General features: G+C 38.6%; 1 protein-coding gene across 1 annotated transcript in view; it reads left to right on the top strand.

The window, feature by feature from the left end:
- Itga8 (integrin subunit alpha 8) overlaps window positions 1-14746 on the top strand; it is a 169632-nt gene that overhangs the window by 67588 nt on the left and 87298 nt on the right. The window lies entirely within an intron of this gene.

Raw genomic sequence — 14746 nt, 5'->3', positions numbered from 1 at the left:
TAAAGCTTATCAACTTTGCAGCCCCAGTTTTCACTGAAACCCTGCAGTAATTTTGTCTCTGTTGACAAACACAGTGTACAGCAGATACCTTTCTAGAATAATTTATTTTAACCCAGTAATTCCCATTTATGCTCACAGTTCCAATTAATCAATAGATGAGCCTCAACATTTTTCTGTCATAAGACTCATGTTTTTAGAGCATAAATATTTTCCAGCCACATTTTAGAGCTTTCCAAAGATAGAATATTTTAAGGAAAAAAAAAAAACAAAAAAAGTGGTTTGTGATGGGAATCATAAACTCTTCTTGATTACCTAATTCAAATTGAAATTCATAAAGTGCTGATAGATAATTCATGTTCTATGCATTCCACATCAAAATAGGGGTTTGTCTTCAAGGATTATTTCAGTAATCAGAACTTTTAGTAAAGAACAAAAGGCTCCTTGGTTTTATGGTTCACTTTTTATTTTTTCATGTTGGTTATTTTTAAATGGTTTCAATAAATGCTGAGAAATCATTAATAGCTAACTGACAGCTTCAGCTATTTATTGAAACCTTGTCTCTTCCCACCAGCGCCTCCCCTAATTGGGAATTTTCCATATATTTCCATATATTTTCCAGGGTTTTCTCTGGTTTGGGGCAAGAGTCCAATAAGCTGACTGCCTAAATATACATCATTAATTTTAATATGTTGGCTTTCTCTTCTCCTCTGGGATTAGGCAAAAAGGATAACATTACACATTTTTATAAATTTGCCAGAAACCTTTCACAACACCAACAGAGATGTTGTAGTGGGCTCAAAGAGGATTTGCTATTATGTCGTATACTAGTGCTTTCTACCTGTGGTAATGTCAAGAACATTTAGTTATTTTCCTAGGTCATGATATATTAGTATAGTCAATGATGTTTAGTTTTACTTTTTAGGGGGTGAGGGTGGGAAAGGGGATCTCCTGCATAATGTATTCTAATTTTAAATAATTCAAAAATCTAGATCCCTTATGTTATTCCTACCCAACATATGTCACAGTGATTAATGAAATTCAACTCCTGGGTTGCGATTTAGGTGAACAGTTAATTTAGAAAGTTCTTGCTATTCCTTAGGCCGGTCTTAGGCTTCCTTCCCTCATTCTCAGTACCAGGGGACTTGAGAGACAGAATGGCTCTGCCTGACACCAGGCAAAGGAAGTGAAGGATGTGTTGATCAAATAGCCAGTGTGTTGCTCAAGAGAGGAGGAGGCTGGAGTCCGATGGAGACACCATTTGTGATTTCGTGTCTAATGAGGAAAAGGAGAAGGCACTTTCGAAGTTTCACTTTGGCTTGGTGTGAAGAGGGGTTGGCAGTGAGTGGCACCAGTATAGTTCACAGTGACCTGGATCCCAGGAGTGGTAGTGCAGATGTGGAGAAGTAAATGGTTGAAGAGCTTGTTGGGACATGGAATCAACAGGATTGGGTGACAACTGTTCATGGGGGACGGATGAAGGAGAGGGAGGCTTTTATAATGACTTCCAGTTTTCTGGCTTTGGTGACAAGCTGGCTGGTGGTGCCATTTGTTGAAACAGAAAATACGAAGGAAGACCAGAAATGTGGAGAAAATAATGATTTTTAAACATTGTGAGTCTGGGATAACTTGGCCCACCCATGGGACAGGTGGGATGCCCCAAGCAGTGGGAGGCATGGGTCTCGGCCAGAACTCCAGGTGCTGAGGGAGTGGAGGCTGAAGTGGTATCTGTGCTTGATGCCAGTTAGGAATAATTCAGATTCAGCAAGATTTCTCTGTCAGTGAGTTACCCTCTGGAGTCCTTGCTCAAAGCTTCTTGACCCCTCTGAACATGCTCAGTGTTAGTTTTTCTCAGTTCCACCAATTACATGTTCAAGACATGAAGGATGAATCTTCACACTGAACTGAGAGATAATTCTCTTTGTGTCTTGGCTCTTTTCTTGCCTTTCTCCAGGCAATCCATAGCAGGGAAGAATTTGCAAATTTATGAAATACTTAAATCTTGCAAGTGCAAGTCTTTTTTTTTTTTGGAACACAATAATATAGTTCTTGAAAAAAAATCAACATGTTGCTGAATATTATGTTTGTGAATTTTAAAATATTTTATGAGGAAAATATTGTTGGCCCTTAGAAATTTTATAATCATTTGGTCTTAATTAAAATCATTACCAGAAGAGAATGTACAGGCCCTGTAGCCCTATATACAAGCATCTCCCGTTCCCCTGATTACTTCCAGAACCTGAGTTAATTCCAGGACCAGGGCTGCTGCAAATGATGTACAGGTTATGACCAGCCAAGGAGCAAGTTGGGGAAGATTCATATTCTGGGGCATTCCTTAAGCCTGTCTTGCACTCAAGAAGGGGCAGGGGCACATTTTAAAATTCACATGCATTTTTCAAAGTCACATGTTCTCAGTGGCCCTGTTCCAGTTCTTCCATTCTAAATAGACCAGAAACAAAAATCCCAGATCTCATGACTGCGTCTGCCTGGTTACCTGCAGGATCATGAGGAAATAAATGCAAAGACAAAGAGTTTAGAAATTCTGAATTGACACAAGTCAAACCACTTGGAATCATTATGAAATGGAACACACCTAAGAGATGGTGCTTCCCAACAGTGATGACATGCAGCACAGCTCCTTTCCCCATTCTAGAGAATGAACCGGCATGTTTTCCCCATTTGAGGTACTACAGTGGTGAGCAGCCAGATAGAAACAGATTGCAGTGTTGGCCTTCTTTGTCCTCACTGTCTGGGCAGCTTGTGAAGAACCGCCTCGAATAATGCAGAGCATACCCTTTGCCCCACTCATAGATAGCACAGTACTCTACCTGTTCTTTACATAACCTGGCTGCTATTTACACGGAAAAAGAGTAGGGATGAGTGTGACGCTTTATGTTTGCTTATTGTGCATTATAGCTGTTTCATCTTATACACTGTCTAGAAATCAGTTCACCTGGTACCTGAATTAACTAAAAGCATGGACATGTAAAAAGATGTATGTCTATACATGCTAGGATGATGAGAACAGACAGCCCAGGTTTAAAATTTGACCCCATTGCTTTCTAGCTGTGTAAGAGTAATAAAATGTCTTGACCTCTCTGAATTTCAGTTTCCTTTCTATAAAATTAGATGAGTACAGGCTGGTGTCAAAATGAAAGAATTGGATTGTCACGGGATCTGTTCTGCAAGCTACATATGTTATGTCTTTTAGCAGGACCACTCAGTCTTCTTGTTTTGGGAAGGAGGAATGCCAGAGATCTCAGGAATGGAGTCAATTATATTGTTAATATTTTTTGTAATTATAGCAGTTATAACTATTGATATATTATAAGTCCAAAGCATAGTAGCACTGCATAGAAGATACATACAGGGCATATTCATTAGAATATTACCATTATCCCATCATATATATATATATATATATATATATATATATATATATTTGTTTGTATGTATATGTTTTTACATAGCAGGAGAGTGGCAAGACTTCTTTCTTTTTGGAAAACATCTAACTAATATAAAAATAACCTTATTAAAGACTTCCATCAGGGAAAGGGAAACCAGATGCCTGATTTTGAATTCCCACCCAACACTGGTTCAATTGGCACTCAATGAGTTATTTGACATTTTTGAGTTTCCATGTCCGTATCTAGTATTATAGATCTAAAAAGACCTACTTTGCTTGGGCGGGGGAGAGGGGTGGGTTGCACTTTCTAAGTTGGGAGAGGATTTTTACAAAATGTCCTGAAGAGCTTAGAATAGCAAAGAAAATAAATTTGATTGCCACTCACAGAATAGAAACCACTTTACTTCCCAGTCACATTGGGCTCACATATGATTTTAAAGAACTGCACTCTAGGATATTAGAAACAAATAGCCTGGGTTTCAAATTTGACCTCACTGGTTTCTAGCTATGTAAGAGTAAGGAACGGTCTTGGCCTCTCTGAATTTCAGTTTTCTTGTATATAGAAACAGACAAGAATATATTGGTGTGAAAATGGAAGGAGATAACTTTATGATATAAAATGAGATCATATATTTAAGTTACAGTGAGATTATATAGAACTTGTTTAATAAATAGCAGCTCTTCAAACAACTTTTTAAAACAAAATTGTATATCTTTTGGAGGCATTCTTTTTCCTATACGCAACTAGTTGATATTCTTTTCTTTTGCTCAAATAAGCAAACTTCCATGGTCTCCAAGTTTAATGTAAAGGACTACATTTGCTTCTTCTGCCCCAGACAATTGGGAATATGAGAGTAAGGATATATCTGTTGGGACCCTGCTGGGTGGAGAACCATTCAAAAAATTCCTGTTGCTGGACCCTCAGTAGAAGGTCCCCCATAAGATCATAAGTTTGCTACCCCAGTGTGACAAAATCCACTACTATTCCTCTTCACTCCTACCCCAAAGTGGGAGATGAGAGACCAAGTACTTCTCTCTTTCCTTACTGCTGTGCTTTATAGGGGGCCAGGGAGAGAAGATGCTCTTCCCTCTCAGCCCCTTAGCCATTGAAAAATATTTGATTACATATAAATTAGGTGGGAACTAGTGTGGTAACAATGGGAATTGAAGGAAAGGAACTAACAAAATGGTGTAAATGAAAAATAGACTGTACTGGACTTACCGGTTGTAGTGGAAAGCAGAACAGCAGAAAGTAAAAAAGAGGTGACTGTCAAAGACGACCTGGAGTTTTGAGCAGGATACCTGAGAAAAATACTGTCTCAAGGACAAACATGGGGAGATTTATGGAGATTTGATTATAGAAACATGGGCAATCATTTTCTTAATGTCTAATGTATCCACCCAGTATTTTTTAGACATTTTTTGGTGACAAATATTGTCACCGGGCACACATACGGAAATAGGAGTCATAAGTATTTTCATTTCTAGCACCCAAGTTATTTTTCTTATTCAAAATATGGATGTATTTAGGTTCCCCTGTTGATGCTCCTTGGAAAGCTAGGATTGACCAGAAGGATGTCTTACACACATTAATTGAGTGAAAGCATTTCAGAGGAAAAACAGCTGTGATGGTCAGGATTTTTAAAATTCAATGATCTAGTTTAATCCCGTTAAACATAATTGCATAACAACACCATCTGCTAAATGCAGAGCCCAGACATGAGAGGGTGGAGGAGAGGGAAGGGTAGGTTTTGTTGAGGAGCAGAAATCTTTCAGGCAATAAAAATTGAAGGAAAACATGGGCTGGATGCCAAGACTATCACTGTTCCATTCAGACCTCTAATATACAATGATTATATCATGAAGTCATTTCATACAATTACACTCAGTGAAATAAAATGACCCATCATCTGTTTTAATGAGGTGTGTGTGTGTGTGTGTGTGTGTGTGTGTGTGTGTGTGTGTGTATGTGAGATAAGCAAATAAGTGAACAAGAGAGTCTATATACAAGAGGAAATGGAGGGGGGAGGGCTTACCCGAAGAGAATGATGCATTTTAATTAACTTTGCGCTTCCTTGAAATTGATCAAGTTTAGTTGAACCAAGTTCAAATCTTGTAGTAAAAGTTTATTTTCACTTCTCAAACTGCTCCTCAAGTTTGTATGAAAAGCAAAACATTGCATTCCTTTAGAGCAAGATTTTCATAATTTCATTATAAACATATTAGAAATTAGAATGTTACATTTCTTATAAAAATATCTTATGAATTTGGATTGAATTGAATTAATTATACTGGAAAAGTTCATGGACCTGAATCAAGTAATGTCATAAAGTAGAAGTCAAAAGGAATTGGGAGGTAAAGGGCCTGCGTTCTAGAACCAATTCTCCCAACTGTGATATTAATAACTCAACTTCTCTAGGCCTTGCCTTTCCTACCTAGAAGTAAAGTAGATGTATGAATTACATTTCTTTTTAAATTTTTTTAACTCTAAAATTCTTTGATTCTATTATTCTAAAAAGACCTAGATATTCTGCCTCCACAGATTGCTTTGCAATTTTGAGTGGATTACTAAGGATTTATCTTTAAAAAAAAAGTTTAGTGAAATTATACAAGACTTTCTTAACTGTTGCTTGGAAAAAAATTCTTGGAAAAGCTGATAATCCCTTCACCTGGCTTTTCCTAACAGTAACATCTTGTACCTCTGCAGTACAATGAAATATTAACTGATCAAATTGATCTATTGGAAATTCTACATAATCACATCATTTGTTCTATTCATACTCTTTTTTTTTTAAGTCCAGGATCCAATCTAATATTCCTTGTTGCATTTAACTATCTCATTTGCTTAGTCTTCTCTACTCTGAGACAGTCCCTTGGTCTTTCTTTGCTGTCACAACTTTGACACTTTTGAAGGTATTAGCCAGTTTTTAAGAGTGTCCCTGAATTTAGGTTTGCCAAATGTTTGCTCACAATTAGACTGAGCTGCTGTATATTTGGCAAGAATACCACACATGTCATGCTGTGCCCCGCATCGTGTGCCTGGAGGCATGAGATGATGTCTGTTGACTTTGGCACTTCAATCACTTGCTAAGGGTGCTATCAGCCAGGTTTTCCGAGGATGTTTCCCCCTATCTCTGAAGAGCTATTATGAGACTATACAAATATCTCGTTTCTAATCATACTTTGGTCCACTAATCTAAGCATCCACTGACGAGTCTGACCTGTAACAATTATTACTGCACAGTTGCGGTTTTCTCTTTCCATCATTCCAAGGCAATTTTTGGAAGTGATTTGATCCAAATTAATTGGAGCATAAATGGAGAAATAAAGCTGAAAGGTAAATTGGGGATAGATAATTAAAGGCCTTGAATAGCAGGTTGAATAATTGATACTCTTAGGAAAACAATGAGAAAAGGCAGTATCTTTTATAGTTCAAAATTATGTTTTAAGGACTTTGATTTTAAGCAATGAGAAGAATGAGTTGTAATAGAAAAGAAACTTGAGTTTGAAAACATTAAAGACTCCCAGGTGAGAGTGATGCACTGAATCAATTGAGTTCAGCTGGAGGTGTTTGGAAGCTAGAAGCCTAGGTCCACCCTCAGCTCCTGTTGGTGAGAGCTGCCTCCCATCCCTCAGACAGCTGGGGAGCATCCTGCATGACTTCAAGAGGTCCTGTCCATCTCATTAACTTGAAATGAGCCTTTATACTCAGGAGTGTGTTGGAGAAAATATTTAACAACCAACTCTCCAGAGAAAAAAGATAAAAAGTCAAGGTTTGTATAATTTACCAATTTTCACAGTGTACATATCACCACCATGATTGATTTCAAGCTGTATTGACTCCTCTGTGGTAAGAGTTATATCATTGCTCTATGTACAGCTGAAATGAACCTGGCATACCCACATACTAGTGCCCAGGCATCCACGAACACACTCATCTTCTATGTTTATGATGTCTTTCCAAGGAAGAAATTCACAGACTGAGCTTGAAAATGACTGTCATCTATAGTTAAAATTGCATTTATGAAAAACCAAAAGAATATTATCTGCAATTATTTTCAAATCCAATAGCATAGTATGCTGAGCTTTTTTCTCCCCAGGCTTAGATTAAAACATGACAGCTTGGGAACTGTTATATCTCTGCGACAGATATTTATGTTTTGTTTATTCTATATGAAGACCTGTGAGAGCCCCTTTCTGCCTTGCCCCTGGTTCACTTTTGATGAGGCAGCCATATTGAAATATGGTGCCTTCCATCAAGGACACAGCAATGACCTTAAATTGAAAACCCAAACCTTCTCACACGCCTGAATCATGTTCTAAAACAAGACTTTCCACAAATAATAATCTTTCATACATGATTCACCCTAGAGTCCGCTTCAGAGCAGATTTAAATAATATACTACTTAAAAAGTAGTAAAATATAGCACATTTCCAGATAAGTGAATTCTTGACTATATATGGCTACTACATATTTCTGCCACGGGGCATCAGTGAGTAGGAGAAAATATCATTTACCCTTCATCTTGCTTGCAAAGATACAGTTAATAAAAACGTGCTGCCTTGCCATGGTTCCTTTCAGTGAGAGGAGGAGGGAGAGAGGAAAGGGAAACAATTGGAATAAGCTGTCCTCATATTAGAATCCCACATTATTTCTGCCTTCCCACTGACCATTTTTTCTCTAAGTCATTTTTAACTAGTTAATATGCAAATTTTAAATCACCTTTTAGTGTCATTCTCTTGATGCTTCCCTCTGTGTCACAGTCTTTGTGCACCCTGGCCATTCTCCCAGAAGTTCACTTCCCACTGAGGAACCCAGGTCAAATGTCACTTCCTCAGGAAGTCGAAATAAATGTCTCTCACCCCACCAGACTGGATGCAATATTAACTGAAAGCTAGGCCAGATTTGGTTTTGCTCACTTTGGAATCCTGGTCTTCAAAACAGTGACTGATATAAATGTCCCCTGGTCAATACTGGGTACATCAATGGATGATTGATAGAATGAATAATGTGAAGACCTAAATGAATGAACAGACCAACTTCCTCACAACCACACATCTTTGCGCATAAATTATTGCTCTCCTCTCTTTACCTCACCAATGCCTTCCAACCCTACTTAACCAGCAAACTATGTAATTCCTGTACAGAATGAGTATGAAAAATATAAATAGAGATGATGAAAATAAACTTTGGTATTCCTCTCCTGGGAGCACAAGAGGCTCCAAAGTGGCAGGCTCGTTCTTGCCAAGCGTTCAACTGTTGCTCCTAGTTCTATCTTAGCTGGGTATTTAGGTGCCAATTGCTGCTCAAGTGACTGGCTCAGGAGAGTCAGTAGCCAGCATAATGGGAAGAGCACCACACCAGGGGTAGCGGCCCATGTGATCCTTTCCTCATCCATCATGGACCAACTCTGAAGCCTGGGACATACTTACACCTGTTAACCTTAGCTTATCCAACCATACAAGAAAAATGACTAGACCAAACTCCCACCATTCAGAATTCTTGTGGACACAATTTGCAAACTCTCAAACTACTCTGTTAGTCAATTGCTCTTCTTTCTTAACTCCACTGGCCAAATGGAGGTGGAGGAGTGGAATGAATCAAGCTTTAAGGCTGAGGTCTGGGTCCTTTGTTCCAGATCTGTTTCTGTGCTATAAGCTGTTGACACAGGTGATCTATGTCTAAAACCACCTCTAAATGAGAGCTAGGCAACTTTCAAAATAATCAATACAGTGAGAAAATCCCCGTCAGTCCTTTCTATTTGGAAATATTGTCACAGAATATTGTTCTTTCTGTAGGGTAATCATTGAACAAAGTTTACTGACATTTTCCTGTGATGACATTAGTGCCTGTTACCTAAAATCTATCAACCCTAAAAGATGCTCATAAGAGAGTGCAAAAACAACAAAAGCCTGGGGTCTAGCCGGGCCTCAGATGAAATTATGGAGTAGGGGAAGCTCATTTGGGGATGCCCAGTTCTTCTCTTCCTCGGCTTCTTTCCTTTCTGTCCCTAACAGCTGCCTCACACCAATTGTAGAAATGTGTACTATTTCCCTTACTCAAATGTGCGCTAGGGAAGGATCTAATAATCATAATATCTTCCTCAGGATAGGAGTAATTAAGAAGATGTAGGTCTTACTAGAGACTTCGATTCAGTGGGTCCTGGTCTGTGTTTTCAACATGATCCATTGATGAGTTGGTTGATGGACACTAAGTACATGGAGTGCTGGGAGTACCTGTGTGCTTGGCTTCGCAGACCCCCTACGTGCCTAGGTGGGGCAAGGCCTGGCTCCTGGTGGGTGCTCCTGGTGGGTGAAGAGTTGCTGAGTGAGCATGCCCAGCACAGAAATCCACTGGTGTAAATGTTCTTCCCTTCCCTTATTCTTCTTTTATAAATCTGCACATTTCTATCTTAGGGTATTGGTTTGCTTGGGCGGCCATAACAAAGTACCACAGAGAGGGTAGTTTAAGGAACACCAAGGAAATTTCTTTCCTCCCAGTTTTGGGGGTTAGAAACCCCACATCAAGGTGTCCAAGGCTCTCTCTTTGGTTCTTAACTGACCACTGACTCTCTGTGTTTTTCCCATGCTCTCCCTTCTGTGTGTGTGTCTGTGTCATGATTTCTTCTTATAACACCAGTCCTACTGGATTATCCTACCCATGTGACCTCATTTTTAATGCATTACCTCTTTAAAGACCCTATCCCCAAATCCAGACACATTCTGAAGTACTACAAGTTAGAATTTCCACATGTGACTTGGGTATGGACACAATTCAACCCACAGCACTTAGCAAGCCTATGAACCCCATGAGGTTCCAATCATAGGAGTTTCTCCATCAGGTTGGACGTCAAGGGAAGTGTCTTATGAGCTGCTGGGCTCTTCTGGAGTATGAAACCATTCCCAATAGGAAGATACTTATAAATGACCCTGGTCTTACAGAAACAAACTTTTCCCTGGGATATTCAGTAACTGACTGGACAGCACCCATATTGTTAATTGGTGTGGCCACGACAAGGACAAAATGAAATGCCTTTGACACAGTGACATGGAATTCAGCAAGTGGATCAATAGAGCAGAGTAGGGGAAGAAACAATCCTTGCAGCCACAGGATGTTAATAATGTATAGAAAACTATTTTCATAAGGCAGACTCATCGTTTGATATTTCGCTCTTACTTTTTTGTGGGATTTTTTTTTAAAAGGAAAGCAAACGCTTAGTAAATTAGAATGTTGCAACCTAATACCATGTTCAAGCTCATAAATGTTTTTCTTCAGAGTTCATTTGGAAGCATTTCAGACAGATTGTTAAGATTATTACTTTCTGGGATAAAATCATGCATTTTTTTCAAACATTTCTTCCTCAACTCATAACCTTCCCCTCAGTAATATTTTGTATGTTGCAATAAAAAAGCAAGGAAGAAAGACAGCCTCTGTCTATTTTTAGATTAACACATTTGCCAGACTTAAGGAGACTTATCTAAATGCCTCCTTTCCACAGACAAGAGCTGTTTTTCTAGTGCCAAACACACCAATGCCATAGCCCACTTCCAAAGGGTCATTGCCAGATTTACGTGCCATCTTTAACCACAGTATTTCATACCATGTCTCTAATCCTGTTATTTCTCTTAATATCATCATCGAATGAAAGCGAATAGACCTTGGTAGGTGCAAGTAAATGACTCCACTTGACAACCTTCATTCATCTTAAAAACACTTGGGTGCTAGGGGAAGAGGCTACCGGAAGTGGAATCCAGTCAGTTATGGGCAGTGCCTGGAGGTGATTGTGTGGGGTGAGGGCAGCAGAAATGCCAAGACAGGAACCATGAGTTGGTGAAGCCAAGTTGCACAGGTGACATGCAGGGTCTCACATACAGGGCTGGTAAAACCAGGGAGAGTGTCAGAAACTGACCTTACCTTAATAGAGGCAAGAAAAGACCCCCACCTCAGGAGGAATTTTGTGACAAGAGACTAAGGAGAGTCCTGGATTGTACATCAGAGCACAGAGAATACAGTCACCTCACCCCAACAAATTCTCCTGAGTTCTTGGCTTTCTCATCTGAGACCCTTAAAGGCTTCACCAGAGAAATGGCAGTCAATGGTGACTTCTCCAAGGTCGTTCAGAAGCCAGTGGCAAAGTAGACCAGAATGTAGACTTCCTAGTTTTTACCTTTCATTCATTAATTTTCCACTTGAAGTACTACACTGCATTGAAAAGAGGGATTCAAAGGCTTTAGAGAAATTCAACAAGAGACAATGTGCAAGTCAAAATTAGCCTGTAGATGCACAAAAACCTGTATCCAAGTATGTACAGTGACTTTTCAAAACCCAGAAATAACTCAGGGGTTTCTTAGCTAGAATGGTCAGTCAGATCGTGGGTCATCCAGTGCCACATGCATTGGGACACCATTCAGCGACAGGTGGAATGAATTCCCAACACACAACATCATGTTTGAATCTCAGACACACTAAGGAGAATGGAAGAAGCCAGATCCAAAAGGCTCCATACTATACATGTCATTCTGGAACAGATTAGAGGATGCCAGGTGCTAGGTGTCAGGGCAGGTTGGACTGCAGAGTTGCTTGGGGATGATTGTTCTGGGATGATGGATTGATTGTTCTATATCTTTTTTTTTTTTTTGGTACTGGGGATTGAGCTCAGTGGTGAAGGGGCACTCGGCCACTGAGCCACATACCCAGCCCTATTTTGTATTTTATTTAGAGACAGGTCTCACTGAATTGCTTAGCACCTTGCATTTGCCGAGGCTGGCTTTGAACTCCTGATCCTCTTGTCTCAGCCTCCTGAGCCGATGGGATTTCAGGTGTGCACCACCACCAATCTCTTAATTGTGGTAATAATTACATGACTAGATGCTGTTATGAAAACTCTCACGTCTGCATATTAAAAAGAATGAAATTTACTATGGTAAAATATACTTCAATTTTTAAAAAACCTTGAAAAGAGAAAAATAGCATGTAATGTGGCATCCTAGTAAGCATGTAGGAGTGTGGCTGAGCACCAGAGTGTCCAGTCTTCAAACTGGGCCCTGCCTCTCTATAACTCCTCTTTCTCATTACTGTTGTTATTATTTTATTCCCATAAAGTGGGTATAATAAAAGTGCCTTCCTCATGAGATTGTTGCAACAAAGGAGTTTAAGTAGTTCCCTCTTGACCTTGAGGAATACATTCCATAACTCCTAGTGGATGCCTGAAATTGAATATGATCTTACATTGTATATTCTGTTTTTTTATGCATTATCATAGACACAGTAAAGTGTTAATAACTTGTAAAATAAAACAATTGTAACAATATACCGTCATAAAAATTATGTAAATAAGGTCTCCCCCCTCTAAATATCTTACTGTACTATACTCACCCTTCTTGTGATGATGGGAGATGATACAATGCCTACATGATGAGGTGATGTGAGATGAATGATACAGGCATTGGGTTTTAGTGTTAGGCAACTATATAAGGGTTACTTGAACACAAGTACTGTGATACCATGATAGTTGACTTGATAACCAACATACTACTAAGTGATAGCACACACTGTGTGGATATACTAGACAGAGAGACGGTCTCGGGCAGAATGGACACTCTGATACAAGATTTCCTCACACTTCTCAGAACAGTATCCAATTTAAAAAATACATATTTTAATGTCTGGAATTTTCTATTTATGAATTTATATATTGATAAATATATGACTATACTTTTATATCCCATGTGTATATTAAATGAATATATAAATATTTGTTTGATACTTTCAGATCATAGTTGACTGTAAGTAACAAACTACAGAAAATGAACCTGCTATAAAGGATGATTGCTGTAATTACATTTTAGATAATTGGAACATTAGCTTTTTGTTTGACATTTCCCATACAATTTTGCAATATATCTCAGGATAAATGCCTAGAAGTGCAAATTCTATGCATTGTCACACATATTAACAAACTGCATTCCAAGAAAAATATACCAGTTTATTCTTCCACAAATAGAGCATGTAAGTTCTTGGTCCTCTGCTCTCTGCCAACCCTGCCTGGTTCTAACCTTTTCATCTTTGTAAATTTGAAAAGCTGAAAAAGATATTTCATTGTCCATCCTGTTGTACTCCTTTGATGACTAGTGAAGTTGAATATATTTTGATCATAAATTTTTATGTGAATAATCTTTTTATTAGAATGTTTATAGTTTTATTAATTGTATGAGTTTTTAATTAGGCATAGCAATAATAATTAGCATTCATTTTTACTAGGTACCATTCTACTGAGCACTAAAATATTAACTAGCATTCAATCGAGCATACACTTTGTAAACATTTCCTTGCTTCTTTCATTTTTCTTTCAACTTTACTGAAGTTTTTTTATGTTATCTGAAGAAGATAAAATTTTTAAAATTCCTTTGTGATTTCTGTGTTCTTGTTCATGTTTAAGGGGGTCTTCCCTTTTGAGTAATTGTAATCATTTCATAAACTAGTATTTATATGTTCCTGTGTTTCTCATTCACTTGATAGTTCTTTATAGCAATTCTCATTGTAGAAGTATTCTAAAATAGTAATTTTTTTGTGTGTGCCAGAGATTGAATTTAGGGATGCTTAACCACTGAGCCACATCTCTGGTCCTTTTTGACCTTTTATTTTGAGACAGGATCTCACTAGATTGCTCACAGCCTTGCTAAATTGCTGAGGTTAGCTTTGAACCTGCAATCCTCCTGCCTCAGCCTCCTGAGCCACTGGGATTACAGTTGTGCACCACTGTGTCAGGCTAATGAATGTTTTTTAATTCCAAAATGAAAAAAAAAGGAGACATCTGCAGCAATTTGAAGCAATCAACTTCAGCATCCATCCATTTTTCAACAAGACAGGAGTGAAATGTGAGAAGATGGTCCCCAGGGAGGTGATAGGTGGGAAAGGCTGACAGCTTATGGAATGTAGTGCTGGAGGGGCTGCAGAGACTTCTCCCACAAAGTGGCTCTGGGGGCTTCTTGAATACTGGCCCCTCTCTTCCTCCTATCTGCCTCTTCCATGTGCCCTTTCTACCAAGAAATCTCCTCTTTCCATCTCCTCCCTGTACCTTGTGCACCTACCTAAACCTCAAAGAAACATTCAAAACAAAGCTCATGTTTTCAAATAGCACTTCTTCCAACGCTAAGATTTCTTTCACTGTTAGTGGAATCAGATTCAACAATCCAAGCACTACTTTAAAGGCTTGGCTCTTCTTTCTCACATAAGAATAACAGTTTTAGAGAATGAAATACAAAACAAAGGTGTAATACATCTCCTATGACCTCACATTTTTAGGGTAATTTTTTCCTTGCCAACTGATCCTGCGTTTATGC

The sequence above is a fragment of the Urocitellus parryii genome, chromosome 9 (genome assembly GCF_045843805.1).
Source record: "Urocitellus parryii isolate mUroPar1 chromosome 9, mUroPar1.hap1, whole genome shotgun sequence".
Classification (NCBI taxonomy): domain Eukaryota; kingdom Metazoa; phylum Chordata; class Mammalia; order Rodentia; family Sciuridae; genus Urocitellus; species Urocitellus parryii.
This window is presented reverse-complemented; position numbering and strand designations above follow the sequence as displayed.